This window comes from Prinia subflava, chromosome 14 (assembly GCF_021018805.1).
Source record: "Prinia subflava isolate CZ2003 ecotype Zambia chromosome 14, Cam_Psub_1.2, whole genome shotgun sequence".
In the NCBI taxonomy this organism is placed as follows: Eukaryota; Metazoa; Chordata; class Aves; order Passeriformes; family Cisticolidae; genus Prinia; species Prinia subflava.
The window spans coordinates 7827026-7850342 of NC_086260.1; the positions used below are offsets into that span (position 1 = coordinate 7827026).

Here is a 23317-nt window from a genome sequence, read left to right on the forward strand (position 1 = left end):
ACAGAAAGCAAAAAATGTCAGATCAAGTGTACAGAAGAAAGTAGAACAGGCTGAGGCCCTACTCTGCTCCCTGTGCTGGAGAAAATGTCCAGTGGATGCAATGTGTGGGGAAGGTCCTGGTAGATCCTAAGGAGAATCTGGCATTGCTGGGGTTTGTTCCCAGGGCCAGCTGCTCTGGCTGCTGGTGCTCACACAGAAATGTTGTGCTGAGCACGCTGTGTGTTCACTGCTTGTGCCAGGTGTTTCTCTTGCTTTGAGCTGGGATCCAGCCTTACAAACTGTGCTCAGGCTGCCTGGACCACTCTGTAATTCCACAGGAATAGGAGCCGTAATTTCCACTACACTGAGTACAAGTAAAGTAGCAAAGATGGTCTGTCCAGAAGGCTGCAAGAGTTAATTGCACATATCTGATAACACAATTCAGTAATTTTGGTTTGCTGGGTACTCTAGTTACTATTTGCTTTCTGATTATTAGAATAAATAATTATTTTGATGACTGTTCTGTGAACACGTGAACAATAATTTTGTCTTGAAGAATATTTTCAGCAGCGACCTGCATTTGTAACAATTATGGTTATGTAGTTTACCCTATAATATATCAAAAAACTCAGTATTTGTGAAAATAATAACGTTCATGCAGTCTCAATAGCTGCACTTTAATTGCATTGATAGTACATGAGGAATATCCCAAGTTTGGAATTAGAAACTTGGCAAGATTGGGAATTGCTGGTGTGTTTTTTCCTCTCTCACATGAAGAATGACTTGTCCATTAGTTTGCTTCATTTCTAGCTTGGCCACGTACTCTGAAAATTGGGATGTGGTGCAAAGCATCTTGTTTGTAGGTTTGCAGTTCAGGCTATTAGCTAAATAAAAGCTATATTTAAAACCTCATGCAGTTTTAGTAGCTTTCCCAGTAGTGTTAACAGAATTGTCTCTATGTTGCTTAAAGTGCTGACACAAAAGGAAGCCTGAACTATAGCAAATAGAGAATTTTTTTTTCCTGTACAGAACTGCCATTCTCTTGTTTCTATCACACTTTGATCATTACAGTCAAATAGTTTCAAGCATATTCCTTTCATTGATTTCTTTTTCTTTCAGCTAGAGTTAGTCCTGTTGCACCGGTGCTATTCAGGAGAAGATGAACTGATAGTGACTCTGCTGTGTCTCTCTTGTGACCACACCAAAGTCCTTTAGACCTTCCTAATCTTGCACTGTGTGATAAAAGCTTTCATGTCCTTTGCTGTTGCCCTGATACCAGTGCAGCTGCCTCACCCATGGTTCTTGTTATCTCATTACTAACATTATATTCCTTATATTGGCTAACTTGAAAAATCTGCTAGAATAAATTTCCAGTGATAACTGGCAGGAGAAGCAGCACTGTTGCACAGCCAAGTGCTTGTGAATCATTCAAAACAAACACGCATCTCTCTTCTATTTAAGTGAGAGTGTGTTTCTGTGATTCTTAGTGTCTTTCTTCATCTGAAGCAGGCACCTGACGAGCAAGGAGTAGTTAAAATGGAATAAATGTTTTAAATCGGAGAGAAGGATTTATTTGCCTCAAAGTAGAATTTTACAATCTGTGGACAGATACATTCTCCCAGTTAATTCTCTCCAATGTACACACTCCATCTGACAGTCTGGATATGTTTTTTGTTGTCAGATGATCTTCCTCTGTACATTGAAGCTTCTTGACACTCTGCCTTGCTGGGAGGTGTAACTTGAGCAGGAAAGTAAAATGGAAAACAAAAAACAGCAAAGAAAATGCAGGATTCCCTTAGGGCAATAAGTTTGGCTTTTATGTAGCAGCCATTTTCTGACAAGACACATAAGAAGTTCCTTGTATTTTTTTCCTTGTGTGACTTTCCATGTTCCACACAAGGCATACAGAGATGTTTATGCCTTTTTCTACTTCATTAAAGCACTTCCTGGAGCAACAGTTCCTTTCCTCTCTATGGCTCTGCATGGTTTGGTCTGTATAGAATTACAGAGATGGGGGAGGTTAATGCTACTACATTTTTCAACAGGAACACAATATGTGTTTTTTGAAGTACCATATATAAGCAGGCTTGCAGGCAGGATGAGAGAATGTAAGTAAATACAGCTCTCACAGGCATCTGGTTTATAGACAGCAAGTATTTATCAAGCAAGACAAAAGCCATATTTATATGAAATGATATCCTGAAATCTGATCACTCGTAAATGTGTACTGATCTGAAACATTCTTCAGAACGGTAGAAATTTATTCTTGTCTTTTGAAATGCCTATGTCTTCATCAGAATATGGAATTCTCTTCACTTTGACATAATAATAACATGGAAATCAGGAATGTCACTGGCAGGAGTAATGGACCTACACTGTTTTAAAAATGGGTATATGTATATATATTTATATACTCCCCTCAAGAGACTATCAGTAAGGATTTGGTGAATTTTATTATTTGGGGTGGTGGTGTTTGAAAAAAGAATGGTGAAGGGGTGATTTAAAAGACACTAAACAGTGGTAATTAGCTTAGAATTTTATGCTAACTGACCATTTTAGCATGGTTGTCTTCAGCTTTTGTGAGACAGATTACCTTTTGAATAGTATTGAAAAATACTTTAGTGTAAAAACTGTTAGATGCTGTTTTGTTTTAGATAGAGCAGTGTGAAATGTCCCATATCGCTCTATCATGTAGAGAGCAGTAGAGTGAGCAGAATTAGAAACTTGCTTCTTTTATTTTTTCCTCGGAATGGTTCTCTTTATCATCCCAAAGGAATGTGGAGAATGGTTTTTAGGTTAATGTTTCCATGAAGCTCTCATTTATGGTATTTCACATGGTTCAGATGTCTTTCCCATGTATGAGAGATGGGTCCAGGCCACTGCTGCTCTTCCTGTCAAAGCCGGATTTCCCTGGACCAAAGAGGAGATGTGGGCACTGATGTTTGGTTTCAGAGCTGGTTTTCAATTGTAAGTTTCCAGCATCAGCTTGAACAAGGTCACCATAGGGATTTGAAAAGTAGACCAATGTTTAAAGGAATTCAAACTGTTTCTGCCATCTGCAACAATGTGAGATGTGTGCAGGAGCAACTCAAAACCTCAGAGCTCAGTGTTCTAAAGGCCTAAGAGAAATGCATCTTTGAGTTTTGATGCAGTGGTTTTTGCTGGCTTGAAGGTTTGATTTTTTTTTTTAATAAGGGATGGAAATAACTTCTGCCTATGGCTGCTGATATGTTAAAATCCAGTATGGTAAATATATTTCAGTGCTTTGGGTGGATGTCTGTAAGTGATTCCAAATTAAGAGTTTTGGTTGATTTCCACTGCCAGGCCCTGGGCTAAGAACTTGTATCATCCTTTAAAAAAACCCAAACAAACCTATGAGTCCTTTCCCAAAGAAACTAAATGGTACATCTGGTTTAGATGTAATTTTTTTTGCAAATAATTTATTTATCCTTGAACAAGAGAAATGCCAATTCTAGGTGAAAAGACTGCCTAGGCACAGTGACCACTTACAAGATATATTTTTTGTGATTTTAAATCCATTTCACTGTTAGAAAAATATGAAAAGTGGCAAGTATACCAGGGAGATAACAGAATGTAGACATCATGGCATGTGTAATGAAAATTTACTGAACAATAAAATAGATATTGACAACACAGATTTCTTAGAGAAAGACAAATGACACATGACATAATAGAAACACGAAGTGTAGTGCTTTGTGTTACAAATAAACAACTCCCATGAGAAACTTGAAGCATCTTGTTAAACGGAAACATTACTTCCTCTGGATTGAAATGCACATTTTTACTACTTCCACTTTTCTTATGACAGCGTATTTGTATTAGGAGAAAGCTTTCTTTGATTCTTCTGAATGCAGATGTGTCACTGAAACTTCTCACGTTGGCATAATTATTGTTCCTTAGGAATTACTATCCTGTAACACTGATTTATATCAGTGAAATCTATCTGTTCTATGGCTTTTATTGATGGATCAAGTGAATACTGCAGCACTAGTTGAGATATTTCAGCTTAGAAAACTCTAAATTGTTCAATTAATGGGTCTGGATAATGGAAAGTTTGCTGTAGTATCATCCTTAGGATAAATGCAACCAAGGACTGTACTGTTGCTACTAAAGTCTGTCTATCACATTTAGAGTGTGTTGTTAGTGAAAAGAGAAATTTCCCCCAAAATTTGTCTCTTCCTAGAAGTTTGATCAGCCATTATTTCTCATGATTGATGTAGCTGGGCCAGACCTTATCTTATATTTAAATATATTATCTTTCAGGAGAGGTTCTGAGTGCATTTCCTGATCTCCTCTTGACTTCAAGGAGCTAGGTCAAGTCAAAGACGTAAAATAGCTACCACTTGTCATCTCCATGTTTTCTTAGTTAATTACATTGATTATGTGAACTGTAGGATCTGCTTAACGCCTTTGTTCAGTGTTTGTGCAAAATATCTTTAGTGGAAGAGTAAGATGGTGCTGTAGCAATCTTGGATTTATTTATGGTAATAGTGAAGTTCTTATATTAAAAAAATCAGGAAATTTGAACTGTTTGCAGTGTCTAGTGTAGAGTGCAGTTAGTAAGGAGCAGCTTTTGCTTTAACCTGCAGCTCTTTGTTAACAATTTATATGAAAAAAATGAAGTAGTTTAATCCAGTTCCCCTTCCCTCCTCTCCCTCAGGATGGACATTTTCTCTCATTGCATCTTTGCTCATCCCATGATCTCTTAATTTACTCATCTTTGGCATGACAGATGTGATGGATCTGCAAGGGGTTCCAAGTTATTGCCAGGCTTTAAGCTCTGTTTTGCCTTAATTTAATACTTTCATATACTTCTTATTTTGTAAATTATTTTTCAAACTACAAATAATATCAATAAAAAGTTCATCAAACAGTTTGAAATTGTGTAATACCTGATCATACTGCCTTGTTAGCCACAGGTAGCTTGCAAGGGTGAGTGCCACTGCTGCAGCCTGTTGTGAGGAAGAGCTACTGGGGGAGAAAGGTGTGTGGAGTTACAGCCTCTTCCAAGTGTTGAGAATCCAGCCAGGAACCTCTGGTCTATAAAAAGAATGGTGTGGTAACCAGTGGGAAACTCTGGCACTTGTGAGTTGAGGAGGAGAGTATATTTGTGAAGGATCCTGAAAGCTAAACCTTCAGTGGCTGTGCATGTACATCATTTATATCTATAAAGACTGTCAAGGTCAGACCCTTGAGATAGATTTGGAAAATCTCTGCTTCTTTGATGTGCTTTCGTTTGGATGGTTTTTGTTTGGAATTTTTATTAGTTGTGGCAAATTTTTCTCTATGTGGGGTATTTCTTAAGAGGAAAGCTTGTTCTCAAGTTTATCATGTACAACACAGTAAAGGGACACGTTCTTCTCTTTATCTGCATGTTTTCAAATGGCAAAAATATAACTAGGTATTAACTTCTGCTCAGGTGCTCAAAATGCCAATTTGAAGGTATCTTCCACTGTCCAATTCTGAATCTGTTCCCAAAATAAGTGACACAAGCAGGTGGTGCTGAGTGGTTAAGGCAGAGGAGTAGGATGCCTTTTCTGTGTGCAGATGTCTTGCTCAGTAGGTGATAATGCTGCGTTTTACTCATGGGTCCTTTTTGCTGGATATAACAACTATTGTTGTTACAATGATTATAACATGAGTTATAACGAGTTATTAGCACCTTGTACTGGCAATGGGTACTCCCTTTGAAAAAGTGCATGGTATAATGTCTGTAATCTGAGAGTATTCATTTAATGTACTTTACAAATACAAGGAGCTCACAATTATACAACACTGATTCACAGCAATGACCATAAACATGCACTCAGAAGTTGGATTCAGTTTAAATTTGTGTTTCCATTTTATCCATGAGCTACACAACAAACACCAGCAAATATTTTTATATAATCTATGCAACCAAGGAATTACTTCCTTTTTCATCTATGAAACTTATTTTAGATTATTGTAATGAAGTACAAAAATTCATCTTTTGATGCATTGGAATCAAACTGATGCCAATTCAGTAGATAGTAAACGATTTGAATGTATGGGGTTTTGCTAAACTTTGATATTACAATTAATAGTACAGATACATACTTGGTTTACTTTTGCATTGATATTTGTGGAGGAAGGAAATTATTTTAGGGGTTTTTTTGTGTGCAAAGCCTTGGAAGTTCTCAAGTGGGCATTCAAACTTTATTTTTGAACACCTCTATGCTTGCAGATATCAATGCAAATTTGTGTTTTGTATGAAAAACAGCTATTGCTGACTTGGACTGTGGTAATGTTCTGAGTTTGCAAGCTCTGGAAATGTTCACACGTGTTTAGTGGACTGGGGACACCCCTGGGTTTATCTTTTTCCCTCATTCCTCATATTGACATCTGAATGTCCCACAGACATCAATGAACTGGCCCTCATTAAAGCCACAGAAGCTGAAGCACAGAAGTTGTCCTGTGGCAGAGCAAAATACTGAACTCAGGTATCACAAGTCTTAATCTGCTGACTACATTACCTAAATTTGCTTGCTGAATAAAATTTGGAAAGGAATTGTATGTGAACTGTAAATGAAACAAAATAAAGATTCTAGTTCTTATTAACAATAAGTAATTTAAACTATTTCAGACCTCAGGGTTATCTGTAGTCTAATTTGAACTTACTTCAGGAAAAGGGGTAGTTTAGGAAGCAAATCTCTCCAGGGGTGCTTAAAAGAAAAACAGGAAGTTGTTTGGTGTTTTTGGAAAAACTCTATCTTTGAGTTAATTCTTTTGGCATTAAATAAATGAGTTAGAAGAAGAGGAAAGGCAAAAAGAAAAAGGTAAAAATAAAGCCTGCCCTAGAGCAGTCACTGGGGACACTGTCATTTATATTTAAGATAATAGTGGAAGGTGGTAAAGGAGAGTTTTAAAAGATTTGATGTTACTGCCTGTTTTCTCAGACTTCCTGCTGTCTGCTGATGACAGCTCCTTCATTGAGATTATTGGTTGTGACACTTATTGTAAGATTTTGGGAGCGTTTAATAAATAATGTATGAATAAACCAAATGGAAGCATATCCGTATCTGCTTCATTAGCAGACAGACTTACAGGAATATACCAACTTTTTGAACTTTCAAGACCTAAAGTCAGTCCTTAATGACAATATGTACAACAAATTTCCTTTATGCTTTTGTCCCCAAATGACACCTCTATTCTCCTATGAGTGACTTTTCAATGGGAAGCTTTGCATGAAAATAATGGCAAATAGGTGATGTGGCAAGAATCTCCAAATCCACTGGATAATCTAAAATATAATCCTTTTTCAAGTGGATATAATTGTACTTTGACTTGTACTTAACTGGGAATTCCTGTACTTTTTGGTAAGATGGGGAGACAACAACATATGACCTCAAAATAATCATGATGTGATGTGACTCTGGCTGCATTGTTGTCTTTGTATGTGGGCTGCTGGATTGGGTTTTGTTTGACTTAATATATTTCTTTCCACTCTTTGTACATGTTTATGTTGTTTGTTGTCTCACCTATTTGTATTTCTACACCTTCAGTTCATTCATGTTCTTTGTGGATTTTTTCTTTTACAGCAAATTGCCTGGTATAAGGCTAAGGTCTTTCCTACAGTGGACCGAACCATTGAAAATGCAAATTCAGATGCAAATTCTTGGGTGTAATAATCGTTTTTGCTTCAGTTACAAATCCATTGGATTCATAAAACTTGAACTCTTCACCAGCAGTTAACCATGTTGGATCACTGTGAAGTACCTTCCTGTTAGTAGGCTGGGAAGAGTCTATTCAGGATTAGATTTACATCTGTTTTCTAAAATGTAAGTAACCCTTTGTGCCTTATTTATATCTTTGATTCCATATCTGTTAAATGCAAGGGATGCAATTAGCTGTGATTGTTGTTGCTGTTGCAATATGAAAGGCAAATAATTCCCCTCTTTCCTTTCCTGCCCTGGCCCCCTAGGCCCTTAAAAAAAAACAAACAAGAAACAAAAAACAAACCCCACCCAACATAAAAGCATCCCAAACAAGCTCCAAACTCCCAAGAAGGTAAAAGGACCTTGGGTTTTCGCATGACTTTTAGAAAAACTTATTCTCAGTATCTTTTCTGAAGGTATGTGCAATCACCTGTACTGTATCATCCCCTATTTGCCTACTACTGCACAGTTCCACTGATGTGGAAACGTCTCACGGAGAAGAAATTCAAGATTGTTATCTTTTTACTGCACTGAAAAATATCTAGAGTTTTACAAACCTTTCAGTAAATTATTTGCAGTCCATTTAAGGAAGCTGGTGGAGCTATCAATAGATAAGTCAGGTTTTTGCTTGTCTGAGGTACCCTTAAAAGCCTGAATTTTCTACTTGAATTTAACAGTGGCAGTTGTTCCAAAGTGAGCACAGAAAAAAAACCACTGCATATTTTTATCCAGCTCTTCTTTGCTGAAATTGTAATGAAGGCTGCTGAGAGCATTTATTTTTGAGAATATAAAATTTTTATTTTACTTTTAAAATAACACTCTGGTTTAGAGACCACTTTCAGTTCTGAGACTTCCTTAGTTACTCTGCCAAAAAATAACAGTATTTTCAGCTTTTGAGACTGAAGATAGTTTAGATCTTGCCCTTCTACTTTTATGGTTCACATTCAGGTCCTGTATTCCCTGGCCCTGCAGGGAAGGGAGCATCTCAGACTCCTGTTGTACAAGCTGTGTGGATGTTGTGGTTAACCCCCCAGTGGGGGATGCAATGTTTTTGTAGGTGTGTGCTCAGGGGTCTCACTGTGCTGCTTTGGGCTGGGGTTCAGGTAATTTTCTTCACTGTAGTTGCTCAGGAGCTGCTTTGGATTTCTGCTGGAAGCACTGTTGATAACTCAGGGATGTTGTAGTTATTGCTGTGCCATCAGGACCTTAACCCATTAAACACTTGAGTTTTCACACTTTTACTCTTTTAATTCCCTCCCCCATCCCACTGAGGAAGGAGTGAGCAAGTGGGGCTGGGCTGAGGTTAAACCATGACAGTCAGATATTGTTCCTCCTTCCCACTGGAGGGCCCATTATCCAGATTTGGTGTTGCATAGTGAGAAAGGAAAGCCTGAGAGTTTTGTGCTGCACTGTGCACTTGACAGTTGGACTTGAGGATCCTAAATGTCTCTTCCAACCTAAATGTTTCTCTGATTCTGTTCTCTATGATTTATCACTTGCATACATTATTTTTCATTCCTAGGTATAAAAGGCATCAATAAAGGGACTTTTCTCGTGAGTGATTTCTCCCTGGCTATTATATTATTTACTTGGCTGATAGCTTTTTAAAGGCTCTAGATTTCAGTAGTATCCAGAGATTTCTTTGACATAGAAGTGCTCCAAACCATTTTGCCTTTCCCATCCTCTGATCCAAAGAGAATAGTGAAGTGGGTGAAATCTGAAAGTGAGTCTGTGTGCAGCAGCAGTTCCCTAGGATTTTACAGAGTTCCAGGAAAAGGCAGGATTTTTATAGTGGAGAACTATGAAAGACTTGGAATATTGCCCTAACTTGAATCTTTTGGAGTGAATAGGATGGCTTGAAGGATGGAATGTGGCAGATGTAACATTTCTTATGTTATCTGTTTCTCAAATATGATCCTAGCAGCCTTAATCTGTTGGCAGTTTGTAATCTTGAAGTAACCAACCAACACTGACGTTACAATTTGGGTGCTTATTTTATGTTGGTAGAAAGAGAAAGGACCAGGGATCTTGTAAAAGTTGCCTATTTGCTCCATGAGATTTATGTTATTTGTATATTTTTTGGTATATTTTTATATAACACCTCTGCTGTTGATCCTTTTACCTGTTAGACCTTTTATTCATGTTTGCTCTGATTTTTTTCCTGTTGTTGTTGTTGTTGTTTTGTTTTGGTTTTTTTTCTTTTTTTTAAATCTTCCTCTGCTTTCTTTCATACTGGTTTTTCCTAGCTGTAAAATACTTAAAGATTCTTCAAGTTCAGGATAACTTTGACTGGCAGAATCAATGTAAAGTGCTAACAAAGCTCAGGCAATAATAAAGAAAATACTGTGGGTGGACACATTTCTATTATGGTTGATGGCATTCCCACTGAGAAAATAATTTTAAAGATACACTGTTAACTCTTTTTAGATATTGGAAGGAATCAGGTATTTTGGAGGATCTCTGGTGTTAGAAGTATGGGGGAGGAGAGGGGTTCTGCAAGTTCCCTCTTCTCTTTGTATAGAGATCTTCTAATGACAGCTCTCACTTTTGGGTTTGTGGTCAATGACAGAAGATGACGTGCACTTCACCTAGAAGCTCCCAAAGTAAGGTTATAATTAAGCACTTTGTATGATTATTTCAGTGTCTGTTCTCTTGTGTTTGTGCTTTTTAAACTATGAATGAGAAACAACACTGATGATTTAAATAATCACTTATGATAAAATATCTTTCTGGGAATTTAGGTTCCAGTAGATTAGCATTATTGATCATTCTCTTCTCACGTACTCTCCAGATGATTTTAGAGACCTGAAATTATTATTCTTTTCTTGTCTTTTGTAATTACCAGTACAAGGGGTAACTGAACTAGAAGATATCAAGGATGCATTCTAATTGTTCTAATAAATTACATTAATGATTTATGCTTGCAGTCATCTTTAGTGAGAACTTGTTTGACAAAGTGACAACTTCTTTTATAGTGCAAGCAAATATAACTTCAGTTTTCTCTGACTGAAGCTTACTGGTAGTAGATTTGAACTCCTGTATTAGAGGATTTGGGCTCTTCACGTGCGTTGCAGGTTCTTAAACATCTTTTCCCACCAGGTAGTGCCAGTAAACTGTTCTCTGTTTAGCTGCTGGAAAAATCAGGTGACTTTTTGCTAACTTACCCAATCTGGTTCTTAAATGGTGCAGGACAAGAAAGAGTCATTCAGACAATCAGAACACTTCTGAAGGTTTTAATACTGAAATATTTGCTGCTGACCCAGCCTGTCCACTGAGCCATTTCCAAGGTGCGTTGCAATACCTGGGACAAAATGCACCTGGATAGTGTGCAGGTGTTTAACATCTGTACAGCTGCTTTTTGTCCTTTTCGTGTATTAGAGCAGTTCTAGGCTTCTCTGCAGGGCTGTAGAATTGACATCATGCAGGTTTCTGATGCTCGTGGAAAACTGCTGATGGCCTTGCCTCTCCCTGGTGGTTGGGATGGCGTTGTAAGGCTCACACGGTGCTTACAGACCTGCCAGGCTGAGGGTAATTCACCAAGGGCTGAGTCCTTTGCTTAAAATTCATAAGATCATGGCATGTTGCTCATGGCAACATGAATGACCAATGGACAGCAGAACCACATGAAACAGAGCAATCGATAGTGGCAGTGTGGTGGGGGAAAGAAGAGGCCACGTGGGTTTGAATTATATTCGACTCAACACAACCTCTGAATATCCTCTTTTTATCAACAGATTTCCTTCTGCTGACAAAATATTTCTGACCACTTAACTCTAACAGGCAGTCTTTCTCCAGAAAGAGATGGAGTAGTTCTCACTAAATTAATCTCTGCATTTACTCTTAATCAGAAGAAATATTGAAGGTGGCATTATGACATGATGTTTTATGAGGAGTACTTCCGTGATCTATAGTTAATGCCATTAATGGGCTATTATAATTGGTAACAAAGGGTAACAAGAACTAAACTATTAATAAATTCTTTATTATATGACACAGAAATATTTCCCTAGACTTTCCTCTGCACATCTATTATTGGTAATTTTTTAAATGGAACACAAGGCCCAGGTAGAATGATTTGAGCTATGCCTGAGCTTCTTAGTGTTGCTAAATATGCAATTAATAATTTAAGAATAATAAGACCAACCAAAACCAGTAAGAGCTTTTAAGATCACTCAAATTTGATATGAACATTTTGCATTCAAATTTTAGGCTTTATAGTTGGAAGGCCCACCCTGCATAATGAAAAAAACAAATTTAACTCAACAGACTTCTACTTTTGAGGCACTGTTACACACAGAGGGCATGTAAAAGGGATATAATTGAAATATTTAAGTACAGAGAACATATGCACAAGATACACCCATCCTTCTCCTGGCTACGTGAAATTGCAGGGGGTTACTGTTTGTTTTTATAAGCTGTGCCACATCTGGCTATTAAGTTGACTTTCTAAGTGTTTGTGTAAAGAAATACCTTGCCCTTCATTAGTTCAATCTAAAATTCAAATTCTTATTGCAGTGTGTAACAGCATTAGAAGTACTCAAATTAAATGATTCAGTATGGTAACACTGAAGAATCTAATTTCCATGCAGGGAATCATTTTTATCATCTGGCAAAAAGACAAAGCTCAGAATTTTACAGTGACTGCTTTCTTTTGTAACATTTTGTTGCATGGGGTTTGCTTTACTCTTAATCCATGCTCAAATCCAAACTCATAAATGCTTATTTGATGTTACAGATTTTTAATGCACATGTGGATTTTAATCTGCCTATTCTTCTCTTTTGCACATATTACTGTGGTCTCTGCTGGAGCAATTCTTGTTTTGATGCAGTTTTGACTCATGACTTTATTTAGGATTTGTACCCACCTGTCTGTGTAGCACTATTATAATTTGTAGCATAATTATGTGTGTATGGCATTTAAAAATATACATGTGGTGAATAGGATGCCTGGAAGATACCTGTGGTGTATTCAGTTTGTCAGTAACTTTTAAATCATCTTTTGTTGCTGTGAATATTTATAAACCAGATTAATTTATCCCTCGAAAACTTTTAGTCTCTTTCCAGTAGCAAAGCAGCGCTCTAATAACCTTCATTAATATTTGTTCTGAAATACTGAAAATTCACCAACTTGAAAATGGCACCTGGGCTGTGTGTCCACCCATCAATAACTGGTATTGACTCATTGAGCTGGGGAAGTTGCTTCCAGGATTGAGGAGAATTCATGCCTGGCTGACACCAGGTCACTGCCTCAGGCTGCCGGGGGATGAACTGAGGCTGCAACAACGCTGTGGAAGGAAAGTTGGAGAGAGCTACTGGGCAGAAGAACTTTCCACTGCACTCATATTTTCTGTCTGACCTTGAGAGCCTCAGATGTTCTTCTGGTGCATTCCTTTTGGAGAGATCTGGGCTGCTTTGAAGTTACTGGAAGTTCACTGGTTCTAGATCTGCAGTTCCCAGCTATGTTCTCCCATTTAACTAATGAATTTGGGTTGCAGAACACTACATTTCCTGCCCTCCTTCTTTTTTTCTTTTTTTTTTTTCTTTTTTTTTTCTTTTTTTTCTTTTTTTCTTTTTTCTTTTTTTTCTTTTTTTCGTTTCTTTTTTTTCTTTTTTTTCTTTTTTTTCTTTTCTTTCTTTTCTTTCTTTTCTTTCTTTTCTTTCTTTTCTTTCTTTTCTTTCTTTTCTTTCTTTTTTTTTTTTTTTTTTAAATTTTAATTTTTTTTAATGAGGCAATAAGGAAGATTTTAAAATTACTCTGCTTAAGGCACCTCTCAAACTGAAGTTTTTTGTAGACTTGCAGGAAGGTGATCAGAGCATTGCCAGCAATTTATTGTAAATCCTTTATATGTTCTTAGAAAGCTTGTGCATAATGAACCTTTGCTTGAAATTATTCTAACCAGGGAAGAAACCTCCCCAGATAAGCATGACAAATACAGTGGATCTTTATAGGTGCGTCTTTCCTGAACATTTTATGGCTTATTCCCAAGTGAAATTGAAAACCATCGGGTCAGCAGCAGCCTGCCCTGGCAGGGACCTGGCTGATCAGAGTATTTGAGACCTTGGGATTTCTGTAAAGCCTCAGATTTCACATCAGGACAAAAGTATGTTTGCTGCTTTATCATGTGTAGCAAAACATGGTCTCAAATCTCTGGTTAACCTGGACATGGACATGGTCTTAGAGCAAAATAAGAAGCATGAAAATCAAAATCCATTAGGCAGTTTTAGGAATAAGGTTACAGTAGTGGGTGTGGCATGGCATGCTGATGTAAACTATGTGTCTGTGAGGTTATCAAATCAAATATTGACTTGATACTTCAGTTGTAGCCTTTGGGCAAATATTCCTTGAAACTTAAAGGTTTTCTTGGCCTTGGTCGGGTTCCTTTTGTCTGATTCTAATCTTTGTTTCTCTTCTGGTGATTTACAAGCTATTAGACTTTCAGGTGTTGTTAAAACATGACTCTGAGCTTACTGAAAGCCACCCTAAGTACAGGAGAAAGTGACTCATTGAAGTTTGTGCCTTACTTGGCCAGAATTCTGAGTATTCATCTTTGTGGAAAATTCCCATTTCTCTCTGCTAGCTGAGGCATAACAGGTAGGCTCTTACTGAGGTAGGCTCAGCAGGACTCCTGGGAGCTACAGGTTCAAAGTTCAGCCTACAAAGTTGTGGCTGAGAAACTTTGTCCTGTGTGTATGCTCAGGGATGTATTGTGTGAGTTTGTTTGTTTTTGTGGTGGTGCTTTTTTTTGTTTCTCTAAAAATGTGTATAAAAATGGTGACAGAGTAGATAAAGGAACTATTTGAAAGAGAATAAATGGAGTTCCAGGCCTTTCACGTGAGAAGCAAAGCCTTCCCCAAAACTGAGGGAGCATGAGAAAATGGGACATGGATATGTCTCAAGCTGATAAATATTTCATGTTTTTTCTTTTCCCTGGGTTTACTCTCTTTCCTGGCAATTGGGGTTGCAGCAAATGTGAGGATACGACTATGTCCTTTACTTATCCATCTACCTTTTGGAGAAAATGTTCTTCTCCAAATACAGTCTCCATGTAAAATGCTGCAGTTTGATATCCTACCTGTTTGGGAAATAAGGATCTGGGAAGTACAGGTTTGTCCTGCCTTGTTCTAAAAAAGAGTGCTGTGAATAGTGGGGTAAATTCACTAGGGTCTTTTGTGTTGACTTTTATTTAAAGAAACTTCTGAAATGCAAGAATTTTAGATAAAAATGTAAAATAATTGTGCCAGGATCAAGGCAAGAATCAGACCAGTTCCCTGTCCCTCTAATTCTTTATGATAGTTTTTCTAAATTTGCTGCATTCTTCATTATTTGTGCAGAGTTCAGCACAAACTGAGTACCTTAAGCAATGCACTGTTCAATACTGCAACAAATCCCAAGCTGTTCTTTCATGATTTCAAGAAATCTTTTTCTTCTCATAAAAGATTTTTTAAAAATTCTGGGGAAGAGGGGAGCCTACAAGGAAGATGGAAAGGGATTATTTACGAGGGCATGTAGTAACAGGAGTAGGGGGAATGGCTTCAAACTGAGAGCAGCTTTAGACTGGGTATAAGGGAGAAATTCTTCCCTGTGACAATGGTGAGGCCCTGGCACAGGTGCCCAGAGAAGCTGTGGCTGCCCCATCCCTGGAAGGGCTCAAGGCCAGGCTGGATGGGGCTTGGAGCAGCCTGGGATAGGGGAAAGTGTCCCTGCCCATGGCAGGGGGTGGAATCAGATGATCTTTAAAGATCCCTTCCAACCCAAAACATTCCATGATTCTATGATTGGAAAAATTATTAAGGCTGAACACATTGTTTGCTTTTCTCCTGCAGATCTCTACCTTTTGGGTGTAAGGGTTCCAGATACAAACTGTTTCCCAAAACTTAAGCGTTGTGATATTCCTCTCTTTTTGGCATTCCCCAAAGATCCAGTTCCTGAGTTTTTTGTATTATCTTCAAGAATCAGAATTTTAGGATGATTTCATAGTGACCAAATATAGTAATTATGTTATAAAAAGCCTTATCTCAAAGCATTGCAATAAATTGTTATGAGGTTCTTTCAAATGTTTTTGAAATTTCTGTATCTCCCAGCACTGCAAAATTTTCCCCAGATGTCTGATAAACACAAGATTTCAAGCAGTGCAGTAGACTTGACAGACACTAAATTCTGCAGAATGTAAATTACAGTCAATGTGCCTATAAATCCTCTTGCCATTTTTCTCCTGTAGGCTCAGCACAGTGTTACTCCAGTGAGTCCCATTTACCAGGAGGATGGAGTTTAACTGCGTGAGATACCAGTTAAAAAATCTCAAGCAGGTCACTAGAAACTCTTGATATTACTTTTTTTTTTTTATTACTGATATTACTAAAATCTACTTGCTACTTTAGGTCTTTGATTGTCTCACTTGATTTTGTATTATAGTTTGTTCTAATGTCACCAAATTCTAGCAGTAGATGTTTTAAAAAGTATCCATCCTAAAGTCTGTTCTTGTGGAAGCTGCTCTTAAATTACTTTTTTTTTTTTAGCAACTGCCACTTGAAGGCTTTTGCATATGGGTTGTAGAAAATTAAGGATTTCAATTTTCAAACAACTTCTCTGTGTTTTCAAATGACTGTTCTGTGTTTTCAAATTGGTCCAAGCTCCTCATACTCCCACACAATGGTAGAACTTTACAAGTATTTGAATTTCTCAATGTATTTTCATTTTTCACATTTTATGGGTTTGACAAGCCACATTCCTGTAAATTGAATTACTTTAGTAAGGAGTGATCAAGCTGCAAATCAGGAGCTCCTTTGAGAGCTGCCTTACAGACCTGCAGGGAGGAAGTTCCCTGATCCAGGGAGCTGAAGGCTTTTAAGCCTGGAAACAGCCAGTAGGGGCAAATAGGTGTGAGTGGGGAACTCCTGGAGATGGCAAATTCAGGAACCTCCGTCCACACAGCCTGATAAAGGAACGCCTCCTTTTCTCTTCAACATTGCAAATGTCAAATTCCTCTAAAAACTTCCTGATAGATATATAAAATTTGTACTTCCTGCTCTGATTTTCCTGTATTTCTCTTTGAATTCTCTTCATCCTCAAAGATACGTGCTCTTTTATGATAATTACTAATTTACCGCTTTAGGTTATAATGAACAGCCCACCAAAATAATCAAGTTGCTTGCTGCCCCTTGTTTAAAAGGCTGTCCTAGGTCCTGCCTTGTAAACCTGAGCCTATAGCTCTGAAATTTAGATTCTGTGTGCTTTATCCCAAGGAATCAAAAAGGTGGAACTTATAATCAAACCACAGGATAAAACTTCCTGGACACGAGAACTGATGGAGTTTTAACATAATGAGCTGAAAGCTTGCCTGTAACCTTTGGCTGTTATTTTTAAGTATCTTTCACGTGTCTGCCTGCTTTAGTCTTCAATAATGATTCTAAGAGAGATGCTGAGGAGTGAATGTGTGTGATGTCAAGGAAGGTCAAATTACTGAAATATTGTTATAGTTCTAAAACATACCTGAAATATGTTCAAGTACAAAGCTTCTTAATTAGTAGATGTCTGCGCTTTTTGTTAACATTGTCTCTGTCAGTCTCTTCAAAGTGCTGGCTTGAAAACTCATGTTTATACACATATATGTATAAATAAAGTTATCTGAATTGGCCTCTAGAGTTACCTTTGTGCTGCCAGATTGCTTGGCTGAAAAAATAGGGGTATGGTCCTTCTGGAGGCTAAAGAGTAGAAGGTTTTAGCACTAGAGTGACCATCCTGGTGTGGTCACTAACAGTCAAGTTTACCTTTAAGGAGTCCTTAAGGTAGATATTTTAAAATCCCATGTCCCTACCAATCAGAATTTTCCCTTCCTGCAAGCCTTTCTTTCTCCATGTTAACTTCTTGTAATACCTAATGCTGTGGGGTTTGTTGTTAACTTTTTGTTTACCATTGAGAATGATGCTTTGGAAGAACAGAAGACAAAGTATGAATTTCTCCATTCTTCTGATTCAATAATTGATTCCAATTTACAGAATTACATTTCTGGAATTAAATATTTCCTCTTTATAAAGGCTTATGCTACTTCTATGAAACCAAAAGGGTTTTATTGGATGACAATAATTATATGGTTGGCAACTAAACAATAGATAAGTTACCGGCAAGCACAGAGTGGGCACCTGAATAGAGGGATTTAATAGAATCATTAAAGAGAATTAATTTAATAGAACTACTACTTAGAGCATTTTCCAGTGTTTTTAAGCTCTCTGTAGACTGACAAAATGCCACATTAGGTTAGTTCTGTTCATGGTGAGAGAGAAATCTTCATGTCACTAATTTGCAATAACTATGGATTGTTGCAGAATCCTGTCTCCTAAACACTGGCATATTTCTTACCCCAGGCTCATATTTTGTAATAACTGATTATCAAATCATATTTGGAGAAGGGACTGCTGAATTACTTAGCTAGAATGCAGGCACAGGTTTGGCCTCACTCATGACCTTCACCAAATAATAAGAGGCAAGTGCATAGATCTTGTGCATGACAGGAATGTTAATCTCCATTCTCCTATAACACACCAGTGTAATTGATGGTGAAATGCATAGGAGCATATTGTCCCTTCCTTGCAAAATCACTCTAATCATGCTCTGCACTGAGCTATATGCTATGGACTTTTTTTCTCAGTCTTGGAGCTGAAATACTTGGGTGGCTAAAATAGGTCCTAACAAGGAGCTCCTAGCAGTGTGCAAGAATGAGCAATATTTTTGCTTTTCCTTCTCTTCAGACATTCATGCATTCTTCACGCACCGCTTTACTGTACAGGTGTGGGAAGTTCATGTCAATTAATGTAACCCTGTCAGAATTCTGATTAGCTCTAGCTGTGTGATCTGTAAGGATAGAGTTGGACCTTGTTCTAAAGCAGACCTAATGAAAGCCTGGAATTCATAATATTTGGAGTGAGGCTTAAAAGAGACCCTGAAAGAAAAGAGGTAGTGTTGATGCTTCTTACCTAAGAAACATTAGGTTTTAAAAGGTTTTGCTTTATGACAGAATTTGTTTGGTGCTTGTCATAAAATACGCTATACTGGTGGTAATGCTTTCCAATGATGATACTTTTTACTAAACTGTCCATTTGGTGACTGTCTCTTCAACAGATAGCAGATGCTTGATGCTCTAAATATTACTGATTATTGAGTTCATTTTGGTTTGATGGTTTTGTGGCAAAAAAAAGTCAAATACCAACTGAGTTCTCCCAAACGGAACTGTTCGGAGGAGTTCAGTAAGGCTCCCATGGAGAGTACATCTCTTCCCACACAACAAACACTTATGCTTGAATTTCTCTCCACTGAATAATTTTGTAACCCTCTCTATTAAAGTCCTCCAAGTTGTTTTCTTTCAGGTGATTGAGTAATACATAGAAGTGGCCTCTTGCAACCTCCTAATGTAGGTGTATATTTTTCATAAGAACATTCTGCTCTGGTTGCTCAAACACAAGTAAGACCCATCAGTGATTTCTTTACAAGGTTGTGCAGCAACGAAGAAAGAAATGAACACCAAAATCCATGTGACACATATTCATCCTTATTTAGACAGTGATTGCAAACACCTTTGGGGAGAAGACCTCCACCCCCAATTAGGTAAATCATGTAACAGTGACCTCTGTGTGTCTCTTAATCTACATACCTTGTCTTTGAACTGGGAGCATAATATTGTTCATCAGAACATTTTGTAGAGAAAATAAGGATTATTATAGAACCAGTAATGCAAAACAGCTTTAGGTACCCAGGACACAGCCGGCATATAAGGCTGTTTGAATGAGAAATGAGGCTGGACAGCCCAACCACCAGCAGGCAGAGCTGGGGTGATGGTTATTTCATGATCTCTGATCGAGCTTATTCCTCTGTAGCTCTTGCAGAATTTTTTTAATCTGATCACAAGAGCCAATTTTGTGAAGCCAAGAGGCTTGGCGTTGCTAAACAGAGTGCCCAGCTGTACACCCTAACCCCTGGAGAGGGATTGACTTTCTGCTGAAATATGTTGTTCTCCTGCTCTCTTCTACTTTCCTGCTTGTAGCCTTCTGCATCTTCTAATCCTTCACTAAGCTAATGTTATTTAATGGGGAGCTGAATTGTGCAGCTGGTGTGCCTATGAGAATTCTGAAATGAAAGTTTCATCAAGCAGCATCTCTCCAGACATTGAAGCCTTCGGTCTTTTCCATTCAAATGCATGTGGCAATAATGGAGCCCCAAGTGATCATGCAAGTGAGCCAGTAACTCTAATAGTAATTCCACGGAGAAATTATGTAATAAAATCAGAACCTTTCAATACTGAACTGTTAGTTTTGCAGGCAGGAAACCTCACTGGTTTTAAAGCTAAAAGAAAAATATTGCTATAAATCTCCACTTGTTATAAGGAACTACCATGACACTTCTGATTTGGGAAGTGAAGAAGGTTCCTGCATTTAGGCTTCATTGTCTTGTTATGTGCCCCTCTTTGACAGGGTTGTGGGCTTCTTTTGGTAAATTGCATTGGAGTGCAATGGAAATGAGCCAAGAAAGCATGAGAGTGTGGGTGGCATACAATATATCGAGGTATCAGAGGCTCGGGTTTACCATAAATTCATCATCTGTGGCCTCCGCTCTTGGAGGCGGGGGGAGGTGTGATCTATTCCCACTCTGTAAATAAACTTCTTGGCTAACACAGGGATGATCTGGTTGAAGTGGAGTCTCACTTGGTTTGTCATTTCTTGAGTACTTCTCAGCCTCTGGGTTCCCAGAAACTGAGGTTGTTTAGCACACAAATGATCATTGCAAAGAAGGGAAATACTATAATAATCTTTTTTTTTTTTCCTTAGGCATAAACAGAACTGAAATTCGAACAAACTTTGGGTTTAGATAAGAAATACAAGGATAGTTGAGCATGTAAATGGATCAGAAACTCAATAATCTACTCAATATGAATAGGTTAGTAAAAACCTTGTGTCAGGCTACCTTGCAGCTCCGAGGTTCTTTGATCACCTTTGCAGAATAAAATGGCTAATACAGCCCTGACATGGGTTTATCCTGCCAGAAGTGAAAATAGGAATTAGGTCACATGCAGGGATGTTTGCTTGCACTTTGACTCACTGAGTGGCAGAAAATGTACATGCTGCAGGAAAGTGCATTTGTATTTTTATGAAGATGAAGAATTATCATCAATCAGTTTAAGAAAAAAATTACTAAATACGTAACCTGAAAGGGAAAACTGTTACTTGAAAAGCACTGGCTGCATTATGATTAATAGTTAATTTGCATTCTGTAAAAAAATGTTTTGAAATTGCTATTTATGCAATAGTTTAGCTCTGGAATGAACAACTCTAGCAATTGATGTATTGGCAGACACATACCTAGTAAATTAGTTTTAAATTATTCACTGTTAACCAGCAGCTTTCACATATGGGATATTCATCCCTCTTCTCCTGTATAAAGCTGTGGATGGTCATTATTAACTCTTTGTGGAAGTAATATTGCTTTTGATGATAGGGAAAAGAATTTGCTCTTTTATTTTGTGCTTTATTTGGGAAATTTCTATTTACTTATCTATGTCAGAGATTTTTTTCTTTTGTAAACGTGTCACTTGCAATAGGGAAATAAAATCTAAAGTTTTACACTTTCAACATTGTCATGGGTTGACATTTGACAAAATGCCAATGCACCCATGAGGATATATTTTACCTAATGAACTCCTGTGAGATGTGGTCAAGAACAGAGCAGAGCAGGCCTAATTCTTGAAACAGACAGACAATTTATTATATTACATAACAATGGACAATAGAAAAGGAAAGAAAAACCCAGCCACCCAAAAGCAGAAGAGAAAACCTCCCAAAACACTGCTTCTCCTCCCCCCAATTTCCATTCCATACATGCTCACTCAGTTGTCTCCAGCACATTACCTTCATCTACTTGCTTAATCCCTCAACAACCCTGGGTTCCTAATCCAAACCATCATCCTTTAAAATTCAGACAATCCACATTCCATCCAGGACGAGAGGAGTCTCTCTCGCACCACAGACCCCCCCCACAGGAAACACAGGTCCACCATCCCATGTTCCCACGTCACCCATGGCACTGCCTGGAAGGGTCTGCCAGGGTGACACCCTCCTTTCCATGTCCGGCACTCTCACTGCCGTCCATGGACCTGCACTGCAACAGGGCTCTTTTTAAGGATGTTTTGGCCAAGTACCAAAAACCAGCCATCTTCTCATTTTGGGACTCAGGTCCCCCCCATTTACCCCTGGGGCCGGGGGCTCCACGAAGCAGGCCAGAACGTCTCTGGGTTTGAGCCAAAAACATCCACCCAAACACAGTCTTATTTATAGTCAGGAGGGTCCAGGGTCCGTCTATGGCTATCATTATGCAAGAAAGGTCCAGCCTCATAAGCCACTCCTCTTCATTCCGGCAATCGAAGGGGCTTCTTTCCATCTCCCATTACCCTCTCGGTCCCAGGCTGTCCTCTCTCTTCTAAAACCACCAACTATGAGAATACAGCGTCCAGGGATAACTCTCTTCTGCCTTAGAAAGAGTTAAAAGCTTTATCTCCCACCACCAAGGTCAGGCACAGGCGATCGCAGACACTGCAGTTCTCACAAGCAGCTCCAACTCGGCACCTTCTCTCTGTGGGGGGAGGAGAGAGACGGGACCGGGGGGGGAAGGGGGGGGGGAACGGGATGGGACAGGGAGGGAGACGGAAGGCACCTCCAAAGTTCTCCCTCCACCCCTCCATTCTAGATGGAAGCTGGACCAGCTCCACTCCAGCTCCCTCTGTTCCCCACCCCGAGGCCCACCTTGCTAAGCCAGGCCCACCTTGCTCCCCTCCCCCACCCGGCCTAGCCAGGCCTGGGCAGGGGAGAGGAGAAGACGCTCCCTCTCCGAAAGCAGAGCAGGAAAGAGAGAGTCCTGCTGGGAAATCCGGCTTTTAACCCCTCGTGTCCTCAGAGGCGTGTCCACCTCTTAGTGGCCAACAAAGGTGCCAATATTCAGATCTAAAGACTGATTGGTTTGACCACTACTTCCAAAAAAACTCACTTCCCTTCAAACCACGACAAACATAAATCTTTTTCTTGCTTTCCTGCCATGACGTCTGCTCTTCTCCAGTGACATGAGGTCTTGTCCAGAAGGGGGTTGCTCAAAGCTGACCAAATAGCAGGAGACATTTTCATTCTAGTGACAGAGAGGAACAAATAGATGTGTCTTCTCCTATCCCAGCTTTGCAATTAGAGTCAGAAGGAGGCAGAAAAAAAGAGACAGAGTCTGTTAGAGATAGCTTGTTCCTCAAAGAAAAGAAAAAGAGGCACTGAGAATAGTGGGGGGTTTCTCCCTTCCAGTTTGTTTTATTGTGGGTGTTTTTTGCCCCCATTCCACTTCTGTCATGGAAAGGGGCTGGAAGGTGATGCAGCACAACTGGTACATGTTTACCTGGGGTGCAGCAAGGTGACCCTGGTGACTGTGAGCACTGTCCTTACACTGGACAAGGTCAGGGCTTCTCTGTGAGATGAGCAGCACAGGTAGTCAGGGAGCATCAGGATTGGCTTGCCTAAAATAGACAGAAAATTCCAGATAGCCAAGTATGTTGGTTTTAGTCTCTCTTTTGGATGTGGTGTGTGTTCTCTGGAGTGTGGATATGATTGTTCAAATGCAGTGG

At 38.8% G+C, this 23317-nt stretch overlaps 1 protein-coding gene and 1 long non-coding RNA gene across 5 annotated transcripts in view; one reads left to right on the forward strand and one right to left on the reverse strand.

Moving 5' to 3' along the window:
* FHIT (fragile histidine triad diadenosine triphosphatase) overlaps window positions 1–23317 on the forward strand; it is a 565069-nt gene that overhangs the window by 82471 nt on the left and 459281 nt on the right. The window lies entirely within an intron of this gene.
* LOC134558027 (uncharacterized) lies at window positions 21402–22711 on the reverse strand. Its single transcript, XR_010082247.1, has 2 exons — window positions 22461–22711; window positions 21402–22290 (listed from the first exon to the last, which is right to left on the reverse strand). It is a non-coding gene; the product is annotated as an uncharacterized LOC134558027 (long non-coding RNA).